An 11,657-nucleotide genomic window follows, 5' to 3' on the forward strand; every position below is an offset into this window, starting at 1 on the left:
CCAACAGAGAGTTTCACAATACCCAAGTCCGCCAGTCGCCCCCCAGCCAGAACCTACTGGGACTGTACTGACAGTAACTGATCAAAAGAAACAATAATTTTGTTTTTTTCAAGCCGTGGTTTGGAAAAGGTTAAGGACCCAGTGGACCTGCCATCTAATAATGAGTCTAACCGTAGTCACCAGCCTTACATGGTGCGTGTTTCACTGTTCCCTTGCCCCTCCTATTAAAGGCCCACACACTGCCTGCTGGGGCCAGGAGTGCCTTCTTGCTCCAGCTCCTGGCCTCTGAAGCAGGATCCGCTGCCAACCCTGGAGCCTGCCTTGACTCTCCGCGAACACATGGGACATGAGCTAAATTCAAGAAATCCCATTTTCCCCTATGTGGTTAAAGCCAAAAATGACGGCTGGATTCTAGGCAGCCCTCCTGCAGAGCTGCAGCTGACTCTCCCGCCCCCATCCCTCCACAAGCTCCTGCCCCGACAGCGGCTTTACCTTTGGCCTGGAAAGCAGATGAGGGGACCTGAAAAACTTTTTAAAAGTTTATGTTCAAGGAGCCTGAGTACCTCTATGGTGTTTGATCGTATGCCAGGTTCTGTGGAAAGGGGGGCCTGGAAAAAACGTAAGAAGCAAAGGCCTTTCTAATGGACTGGTAGCAGAGGTGAAATTTATATGTGTAATAATCAGTAAACAAAACATGTCTTCTAAGACCACCCATTATGGTACCCTTCAGGAACTATGCTGGCCTTGTTTCGTTAGAGAGGAATTTAGACATAATCATGTTAGTACACACACACACACACACACACACACACACACACACTGCAGATGAAGAAATCCAGGCTTCTGGGAGCCAAAGAGGATTGCCACACAAAGTGGAAGGAGAGCTAGGAACCAAGTTTTCTGACCTCTTTTTAAATTATTAATTTGGTCTCCTCTCACTCACTCCTTTAAAATACAGTCTCGGTAGTCTAAAAGGCCACCGAGAACTAGAAAGTCACAAGAAGGTGGCTCTTAAAAAAGCGCCCCCCCCCCAGCATGGTCCAGACCAAGCAAAAGCCTGGCTAAGGGAAATGGAGGAGGTTGGGGGCGAGGGTGTTGAGCACTTCCTGACTCAAGAACGTGATGTTGATTTTCTTTCTTTCTTTTTCCCCAGCATAAAAGCAGGATAGGGAAAAACTGGGAGTTGGCCTTCCTGCTCTGTCACTGACGCGTCTGGGGCTGGAAGCCAATTACTTAATCCTTGCTACCACGGCTCCCTCTTCGGAGAAACAGTTTTGATTTGTTTAAAAGACAGGTTCTTGCCACGTAGCCCAGGCTAGCTCTGTGCTCACTATGTAGCATGATTTCTTGAAACCCGAGGAGACAACTTGGAGTAGCTTGGTGGTGTCCTGTGTTCCTCTCATGAAAGAGTTAACCTCTGCTCGGCCTGCCTGAAACACTAAACCAGAGGCACATTTCTTAGGGGAGCTCTGTCGTACTCTCTGCTCAAAGCTGGTCTCCAGATGAACAAGGTAAAGGTGGGGAGACCAGGGCGGGCGGAGGAGGAAAGTGAGGCCGGAACATTCTGGTAAAGGAGAAAGCAGGGGATTGGAAACCCTGTCAGTGGTTAAAGAGGTCAAAGCAGGCACCAGTGAGATCACTCACCTACGATGGCCACAGACAGGCAGGCCTGGGGGGGTGGTCGCTGGCTCTGCTCTGGGGCTCCACCTCGGGCCGGGCGGCTCACACCTCCCTCGCCCTCTCCAGTCCAGGTAAGTGGTAGGGCAGGCAGTGAAGCAGGAAGTGGATGCTGTATGCAAATCTCTACGGGGAGGAAGCCTCTGCTCCGCAGGCTCCCCTTGGGCAGTGAATCAACCGCTGAGAAGTCTCTTTATTTCTTAAAACAGAAACCTCCTTCATTTACCAGAGAGTCAGCAACCAATTAGGCGGCGTCCTGATTTTACCACCCAGATAAGAAACTGTGAGGAATGCCCCGGCCTCGGGGGTTACTGCGGTGCCTGAGAAGGTGTCTCGGGGAGACTGAATCATTAGCAGCTTCACACGAGGAGACTAGGACCTTATAATGGGAAGGGATACGGAGCAAGAGGTTTTTTTTTTTTTTTTACAATGTCCTTTAACTCTCTAAAACAGATCTGCTGTCCATAGCTAAGGAGCTAGGATTCTGTGCCTACAGCCTTGTGCAGAAGTACACGCGCGCGCGCGCGCGCGCGCGCACACACACACACCCTCTGCTTCTCATTCCACGATCTTAAGTTTATTTTTCATTTCCCCTTGTTTACTCAGTGGCCTACAGAATTTGTTCCACGAAGGGGGATACTAGAGGCAAGATGATACCGCAGCCGTGTGTGCCGGTGATATAAATCCAAGTGATTTGCAATGCATTGGAGGGTGATGGGAGCCAGTCTAGGTGTGAACCCAGCCTTGTCACCAGCCGGCAGGGCTCTTCGCCGCCTCCCAGATGCTGGACTTGCTCACCTGTAGGTGTCTCAGACTGAACCAGTCCTTGAAACTGACTCTCTTCCTCACCCTCTCGGAGGAGACAAGTCCTAGAAGGTCCCCAGCCAGGTTATAGCAGGTCTACCCAGGTATTACCCTAGCAGCAGGTTGCTCCACACTTTATAAGCAAAGAGAATGTGGCTTGTTTTTAAAACATTATGATCAAGGTGGTATACATTGTGGTGTGTTTCTACAATGGAGTGCTATGGAGATGTTAAAACAATAAATGGCTGGCTTTGTTATTTCTACAAATTAACATGGAAAAGAACCTCTGAGAAATTAGTTAATGAAACATTATTTTTGACAATATATATGTTGACATATGTAGGGCGTTGCCCATGACCTTGTAGACAATCACTCCATACACGCTGAATGATCAAGTCAGAAATGCCTGGAGGCAGCACAGACCTGTTATTCTCATATTTATCACCTCAACCTTGAATTTTCTTTTCTTTTCTTTCTTTCTTTTGTCTTTTCCTTTTCTTTCAAGATAGTTGTTCCTCTGTGTAACAGCTCTGGCTGTTGTGGAACTCGCTCTGTAGGCCAGGCTGGCCTTGAACTCACAGAGATCCGCCTGTCTCTGCCTCCCAAGTGCTGGGATTAAAAATGTGTGCCACCACCGCCTGGCTTCAGTCTTGAATTTTCTGCTTCGAAAATTATTATCAGATCTTTTGAGAGGATTGGGGAAAACAACTTCTTTGTGGAATGGCTGAAACCAGGATAATTGTGGGGGAGGGGCAGCTACCAATGCTAGGGGAACTGAAAAGGAGAGAATGCCATGGGAGGAGAGAATAACGGGGAGTCCTTAAATGGGCTGGGTAGAGCCTCTGAGGTGCTTCCAGAAAGTTCTGCCTTTGGAACCCTTTCCATGAGGAGAGTCAAGACAGCCTTTTCTTCCAGTTCTCCACGAAATGAGAGCTGTGTGGGGTGAGGGCCTGTGGGACACACACCGGATGCTGACGCTCTGCCTGCAGTTACTCAGCTCGCTCCTCTCTAAACCCATCATGAGCTTGGGGAATGGGATAATAGCTCCTCACTCAGAGCTCTGCGGGGGCCCTTCTGGAAAGCAGCCCACGGATGTAAACTGTTTATACAGCATCTCTCTGACTAAGAAACTTCTGTCTGAGCATGGCTGCTGAGGTTTGACTGAAATACGGATGACCAAGGGCATGCCTGAGGTCTGGGACATAGACACCTCCAGTTCCCCGATGCTTCCCACTATCATCCAGATACTCTTATGTAGCCCCACAGAGAGCAGTTCTTCCCTGAGGACCTTTGTCCACTTTTAATCATGAGAGCAGTCCCGTGAGGTGCAGTGACTGTCATCCCCCCTGTACCTTTGAGGAACACAAGACTCAGAGACATTTAGTAGCTTCTTGAAGGATACATAGCTAATTTGTGGAGCAGTCAAACTCAGAGCTGTCTCCTTCCTCCCTCAGCTGCTCAGCTCTGGCCTCCGTTCCCGACATGTCTGAGTGGAGCATAAGCAGTTCACTTTACACAACTCTTGACAATGCTCAAGAGAAGGAAGGAAGCCATAAGTGGGCGGAGCCATGACTGTGTCAGTCATGTTGGGTCCAAGTTTACACATGATTGTTTCTGTCAAAGAAGAAAATATCAAATCATGGAGTCAAGATATAGGCCAACTATTCTTTCCTAGAAAAAGTCCTGGGCTGGAGAGATGGCTCAGTGGTTAAGAGCACTGCCTGTTCTTCCAAAGGTCCTGAGTTCAATTCCCGGCAACAACATGGTGGCTCACAACCATCTGTAATGAGGTCTGGTGCCCTCTTCTGGCCTGCAGGGATACACCCAGATAGAATACTGTATACATAATAAATAAATAAATATTCAAAAAAAAAAAGAAAAAGTCCTAAGGGAAGGATTTATATTGGCCAGGTTTTAGGGGTTTCTGTGTCTTTGTCAATTAGGGTATGTCTTGGTTGCATCTCTATTGTTGTGAAAAGATATCATTACCATGGCAATGTGGAAAAGAAAGTGCTTAATTTGGGCTTACTGTTTCAGAGGGTTAGAATCCATGACAGTGGAGCAAAGTCATGTTGGCAGGAACATCTGAGAATTTACCTCTTCATGAGCAGGTAGAAAGCAGAGAAACAGTGAAGGGGGGGTGGGGTACAAGTCTTTTGAAACTTCAAAGCCCTCCCCCAGGGACAAACCTCCTCCAACAAGGCCATACTTCTTAAGCATTCCCAAATAGTTCCATGACTGTAGTCAGATTTTTCTGTCCCTTCCATCAGCTCCCAAATAATGACACAGAGACTTCTTATTAATTATGAAAGTTTGGCCGATAGCTTAGGCTTATTCTTAGCTCAGTTTTATAGTTTAAATTAACCAGTCTCAGTGCTGTGGGACAATGGTCTGTACCCTGTTAATTGTATTTTAATAAAACACTGATTGGACAGTAGCCAGGCAAAAAGTATAGGTGGGGCCATGAGAACAGGAGAATTCTGGGAAGAAGAAAGAGTCAGTCTGCAGTCATCACTGAGCCGCAGAGGAAGCAAGATGAGAGGGCCTTACTGATATAAGATATTGAACTACATGGCTAACAGAGATAAGAATTATGGGCTAATATAAGTTACAAGAATTAATAAGAAGCCTGAGCTAATAGGCCAATCAGTTTGTAATTAATGTAGACCTCTGTGTGATCCATTGGGACTTAATGGCTGCAGGACCGGGAGCGACAGAAACCCCTGGCAACAAATGGCTCCCAGTGTGGGGACAATGGTCTGTATCCTGTCAACTGTATTTTAATAAATGCTGATTGGCCAGTGGCCAGGCAGGAAGTATAGGCAGGACGATGAGAACAGGAGAATTCTGGGAAAAGCAAAGATTCAGTCTGCAGTTGTCACCCAGCCACAGAGGAAACAAGATGAGAGGGCCTCACTGATATAAGGCACCGAGCCACGCGGCTAACAGAGACAAGAATTATGGGCTAATGTAAGATGTGAGAATTAGTTAATAAGAAACCTGAGGTAATAGGCCAACTAGTTTATAATTAATGTAGACCTCTGTGTGCTTCTTTGTGACTGAACGGCTGCAGGACTGGGCAAGACAGAAACCTCTGTCAACAGAATGGCACCCAATGTGGGGCAGCTGCATCCACATAAAACCTGAGAAAGCTTGGAAAGGAGTTCTAGACACTAAAAAACAAAGTTTAGCAACATTTTTCTTTTCTGATTGCTGGCAACTTACTGCAGTCCTTTAAGAGAGTCTTACTAATTCAGTGGTAGCAAAAAAAAAAAAAAAAAGCCACATGGTTTTGAAATGGCTTCCTGGACTGCGCTGCCACTACTTTCTCCGATTCTTTCTGGAGGTCCAGCTATTGAGCATTTAAATAGGGGTTGTGGGCAGCATGTTGCAAGTTACTTGGTGACAGCATGGGCCACCTGGTTATCAGAGTTGAGGTGGTAAGGACAGCGCCCACCTGGCCATCTCAGAGGCAGTAAACAGACTTCTAATATGATGGACTGGGTGGAGCCAAAAGGCAAAGCAGCCTTACTCGTAGCCAAGCTGCTTTAGCATTTTAAGAAGTGGTCCTGGTCAAAAAAGGATTATATGATGCACAATAGGACAGATTCAGACAAAAGAAACTTCTAAATTTAAAAATATATGTAGGTTTTGGAGAGAAAAGAAAAAGGATAAAGTCTTTAAAATAAAAAAGAAAGAAAGAGAGTAGTTGTGTGTGGTGGCACACACCTTTAATCCCAGCACTTGAGAGGCAGAGGCAGGCAGATCTCTGTGAGTTCAAGATAGCCTGGTCTACAGAGTAAGTTCCAGGACAGCCAAAGATACACAGAGAAACCCTGTCTCAAAAAGCCAAAAATTAAAAATAAAATAAAAGAAATAGAGTTTAAAATAAAGCCACAAAAAATAAAAATGCACAGAGAATCTGGATACTGTATGCTATTGTGTTGTCTTTAAATTGTTTGATGACTGAGGAAGGAGCAAAGCTGCTAAAAGATATTTGATTATAAATGCTCCTGGATTAATCTAATATATGTATTTTGAAAAATGTCTTGACTTCAAAATTTAAGTCAAAAGGTATGCTACATTGAAGAAGAGGTTTTGCTTTTGTTTCTACAGGAAATGAGAGGCTGTGGATTCATTTTGGGCTGAGAAAAGTCAGGTTTGACCAAGGAAGACCCCCTGAAGAATCTCCAATAGGAGAAGATGGTCCAGATGATCCAACATTTCAGAGAACTTCTGTTGGAGTTTCCTCTGAGTTCTGCATCCAGAACAGTTTCAAGACTGCTGGCTGAGATGGTCAAGACTCACAGAATATTCCATTCAGAAATTCAAAGATTATCAGCACCCCCAATCAGCAGGAAATATCCTAGAAAACTACACTCACATTCCCAAAAAATGGATTATGGATGTTTGCCTTTGTTTAGAATGTTGGTTACTAGTTGTTATGGATAATGGTCAGGAGATTTGATTCAGAGTTCTTGTTTTTTGTTTTTGTCTAAAGGGGGTGGAGGGAGTGCTGTGGGACAATGATCTGTATTCTGTCAATTGTATTTTAATAAAACGCTGATTGGCCAGTAGCCAGGCAGGAAGTATAGATGGGGCAACCAGGCAGGAAGTATAGGCAGGGCGAGAACAGGAGAAGTCTGGAAAAAGGAAAGATTCAGTCTGCAGAGGAAACAAGATGAGAGGGCCTCACTGATATAAGGCACCGAGCCATGTGGCTAACACAGACAAGAATTATGGGCTAATGTAAGATGTGAGAATTAGTTAATAAGAAGCCTGAGGTAATAGGTCAACTAGTTTATAATTAATGTAGACCTATGTGTGCTTCTTTGGGACTGAACGGCTGCAGGACTCTATCAACACATCTCTATTAATCTATGTGCTTTTCCGAGGATCATCTACCTCCTCTATGTACTATCTATCCCGCTTTCCTGATTCCTCTGTGTATCCACCCTTCTTCTTCCCAGTGTCCTCTCTGTCCCCCAAATCTTGCTTAACTCTTGGCTGTTCAGCTCTTTATTAAACCAATCTGAATGACACATTTTCACAGTGTACAAAAAAATTATTCCACAGCACATGACTGGGGACTAAGTATTCAAAAATTCAACCTAATGAACCTACCAGGAACCATTCTCATTTAAACCACCACAGGGTTGCTGTGACAGTGTACAAGAGAGTGGGTGGCTTAAACCATAAACTTTTATTGCTTAAAAGTTCTCAGGCTAGAAGTCCAAATCAAGCCACTAGAAGATTGTGTGTGGGTGAAAAGCCAGCTTCCTGGCTCATAAGGAGCCTTCTTGATCCGTCCTCATATGGTAGAGGAGCACTGAAATGCTCTCTGGTCCCTTTTACAGGGGTACTAGTCCCAGCCACAAGATCTTCCTATGACAACGTAGTTGCCTCTCAAAGGCCCTCTTTCCTAGTGCCGTTATATGAAGTAGGTGTAGTCAGTGGTACCTGCTCTGAACAGATGTATGGGATGTGCGAGTCTCTCTGGGAGCCCAACATGGATCTAGAACACCTGTTTGAGACCATTTCCCAAGCCATGCTGAACGCCGTGGACCGGGATGCTGTCTCGGGCATGGGCATCATTGTCCACATCATCGAGAAAGGACAAGATCACCACCAGGACACTGAAGGCCCGGATGGACTAACCCTGCGCCCTGGTCCTGGTTTCCTTTTGTTATTTTTCTTTTTAATAAAATTGCTTTTCTTTCAAAAAAAAAAAAAAGAATGGCCCTTGTTCAAAGAGTCCTGAGCATCAGTCAAGGGCTGAATGACTCCCCACAGAAGTGTGGCCATTCCTCCAGTATCTGTCCTGCTCTGGGCATTCACCCTGGTCTCCCTCAGTAAGCACTGGCCTTTGTCCTGACATATAGTGGGTGCTGGACATACAAGCAGAAACGTCTCAACACTTTCTTGGGTCTCCTTCAGATGGACAGGCGGTAGCAATGCAGCATTCCAACTGATTAGTCATTAGACAAGGCTGAGAGTCCACTGCATCAGAGTTTCTTCATTGCACAGTGAGTCTCTCCACTGCACGCAAGTCTCTCCACTGCACGCTGAATGCCTCCACTGCATGCTGAGTGCCTCCACTGCACACTGAGTGCCTCCACTGCACACAAGTCTCTCCACTGCACGCTGAATGCCTCCACTGCATGCTGAGTGCCTCCACTGCACGCTGAGTGCCTCCACTGCATGCTGAGTGCTTTCACTGCATGCTGAGTGCCTCCACTGCATGCTGAGTGCCTCCACTGCACGCTGAGTGCCTCCACTGCATGCTGAGTGCTTTCACTGCATGCTGAGTGCCTCCACTGCATGCTGAGTGCTTTCACTGCATGCTGAGTCTTTCCACTACACACAAGACTCTCCACTGCATGCAAGTCTCTCCACTGCATGCTGAGTACCTCCACTGCATGTTGAGTGCCATCCACTGCATGCTGAGTCTCTCCACTACACACAAGACTCTCCACTGCATGCTGAGTCTCTTCACTGCACACAGGTCTCTCCACTGCACATGAGTCTCTCTACTGCATGCTGAATCTTTCCCAGTGAGCCACGACCTTGTGATGACATACAGATTATTAGGAATGGGTTGAATCAAGATGTTAGAGTTAGCCAATAAGAGGCTAGAACTAATGGGCCAGGTAGTAATTTAATTAATACAATTTTGGTGTGGTTATTTATGGAGCAGGCTAGCCGGGCAGGATGGAACAAAGGGCCCACTTTCTTTTACTACACATGAGAGTCCCTCCACTGCACAAGAATCCCTCCACTGCATACTGAATCTCTTCACTGCACAAGAATCTTTCCACTGCACGCCGAGTCTCTCTACTGCATGCTGAGTCTCTACCTGGCCCTGGTTCCAGTTGCTACCTGTTCAGGTGACTTTTTCCTTTGGATGACAACCTCTTCAGGCTTGTTTCCTGCCCTGTTGGCAGACTGGATCAGGACCTTCAGGACCTAATGGAGGTCTTGGTATCACAAACACAAAGCAGAAGGGGAGTCTCTTTCTTTCTCCCTAAGAGGTCTGCGTGATTTGAATGTGCCTTTCCTCAAGTCACATCCTGAGACTGAACTGTCAGAGAGTGTTAGGAAATGAGAGATATTGAGGGCAGAGCTCTCATGAATGAGACTGGTGACCTCAAAGAAGTGTGCCTCTTTAACCTTGTCACTATCTGAAGAAGACAGAGAAGGTGCTACCCATGAGGGAGAGGCCCTCGGCAAGACATGAGATCTACTGGGACCTTATTCTTGGATTTCCTGCCTCCCGAACTCTGATAAAGAAATGCATGTTGTTTATAAATTTCTCAGTACAGAATAGCTCCCTTTAGCCCACAAAAGCTACATACCAAATTCATAAATCCTGAAACCACAGAACACCAAGCCCTGTAAATACCATTTTTTCCTATGCATACATATCTATGATTGTTTAATTTATAAACTTGACACAGTAAGAGATTAACAATGGTGAATAATAAAATAGAAGTTGTAACTCTATATTGTCATAAAATTATCAACATCGTTACTTTCGTTCTTTGATGTCATTGTTACACAAAACGAAGATGTCTCGATTTGACGGCTTGCATGGGAAATGTCCCTCACAGCCTCACCTATGTGAACAATTGGTTTAGAACTTGGGATGGTGTTTGGGGAAGTTGTGGGATCTTTGGGGGTGTGGCTTTTTGAAGCGGGTCACCGGGGTCAGGCCTTTGAGAGTTACAGCCGTCCCCATATTCCTCCCCACCACCTCTGCATCCCGGATCTGCCACAAGAGAGAAGGTAAGCACCTGCTGAGGGCTCCAGCTGCCATGCTTCTCCGCTGTGATGTGTTCTCCGCTGTGACGGGTTCTCCGCTGTGACTGGTTCTCCGCTGTGACGGGTTCTCCGCTGTGATGGGTTCTCCGCTGTGACGGCTTCTCCGCTGTGACGGCTTCTCCGCTGTGATGTGTTCTCCGCTGTGACGGGTTCTCCACTGTGACGGGTTCTCCACCGTGATAGGTTTTCTCCTAAATAGCCCTCCCCTCTCTAAGCTGCTCCTGCCAGTTTTATTAGTACAGTGTCAAGAGAAGTCATCCACATACTTGACACACTATACCACAAGAATCTGATATCTAGGCTACTACGTGACAAATGGGCATGTCGAACATTCAGCAAGGGATGCTGGTCGAAGGGAGGAGTCCCAGGTAGGTGAGGACAGGCAGACCAGCACCTCACCAGACTATTCAGATGAAGCACAGTTGTAATTTTTAAAATTACATTTATTTGTTTTGTTTATGTGTGTGCCTGTGGGAAACACACATGTACCATAGCATGTATGCGGAGATGGAAGAACAACACTTAGGAGCTGGTACTGCCTTTTTACCATCTGGATCCTGGGGCTCAAACTCAGGTCGTCAGGCTTGGCAGCAAGCTCCTTTACCCACTGAGCCTTCTCACAAGCCCCTGATGCATAATTTAAAATGGAAGAATCATTTGTTTCTGGAAATTTCCATTTTATATTTTCAGTCTATATTCGATGCACATAACTGCGGGTAACTGAATCTCAGGTAAGAGTGATTGCTGTAATTTGTTCCAGATGCAAGTACACATGAAAATGAGCCTCCATCCCCTACAAAGTTCAGGTTCTTCATCTTCTTCTCCTACTAGGGGGATACTGGGGCCAGCAGGCTTGTCAAGGTACAAAATAGCTTGTTAAACCATTACCCAAGGTCATGGGTGCCTTTACCAAACACTGCATACTTGAAGGGGAGCATTCTAGAAGCCAAAGATTGCCTGCTCCCCGGTGGCTTCCTGTGGTTTCTTGGATCTAAAGTTGGGAGCAGTGTCTCTTGAGTAAACTCCACACATAAGGCTTCCTATTAAAACCACCAAATTATTAGTAGCTAGTCTTCAGGATGCTCTTAGAGGCTAGGGCTCTGCTCAGTGGGACAGTGCTCGCCCGGCTCTGGAGAGGGTCCTCGTCCATGTCAGCACCAAGAGCAGATGGAGGTTTCGGAAGCTGATTAAGCACTAGCCCATTCTAAGCACATTGCCTGCCTTACACGTGGGCGTGTAAGACCCTTGCAAGGTGGGCTCTAGAGGCGGGCTCCAGAGGTGGGTTCTCTGTAATGAAGTCGAGAAGGGGATTCCAGAGAGCAGCTCTCCAGAAGAACATAGCCAAGAGGTCCCAG

At 46.3% G+C, this 11,657-nt stretch overlaps 1 protein-coding gene and 1 long non-coding RNA gene across 3 annotated transcripts in view; one reads left to right on the forward strand and one right to left on the reverse strand.

The window, feature by feature from the left end:
• Traf3ip2 (TRAF3 interacting protein 2) overlaps nucleotides 1–2,023 on the reverse strand; it is a 41,315-nt gene extending 39,292 nt beyond the window's left edge. The window contains exon 1 of one of the 2 annotated variants that reach the window (XM_075945228.1): nucleotides 1,645–2,023. The gene's annotated coding sequence lies outside the window, so the exon portion shown is untranslated. The remainder of the gene's footprint in view (nucleotides 1–1,644) is intronic. The other variant, XM_075945239.1, reaches the window with a different exon arrangement.
• LOC142833652 (uncharacterized) lies at nucleotides 1,183–8,218 on the forward strand. The gene is made up of 2 exons (XR_012907429.1): nucleotides 1,183–1,511; nucleotides 6,598–8,218. It is a non-coding gene; the product is annotated as an uncharacterized LOC142833652 (long non-coding RNA).
• Nucleotides 8,219–11,657: the final 3,439 nt, after the last annotated feature.

Source organism: Microtus pennsylvanicus, chromosome 1, assembly GCF_037038515.1.
Source record: "Microtus pennsylvanicus isolate mMicPen1 chromosome 1, mMicPen1.hap1, whole genome shotgun sequence".
Taxonomy (NCBI): domain Eukaryota; kingdom Metazoa; phylum Chordata; class Mammalia; order Rodentia; family Cricetidae; genus Microtus; species Microtus pennsylvanicus.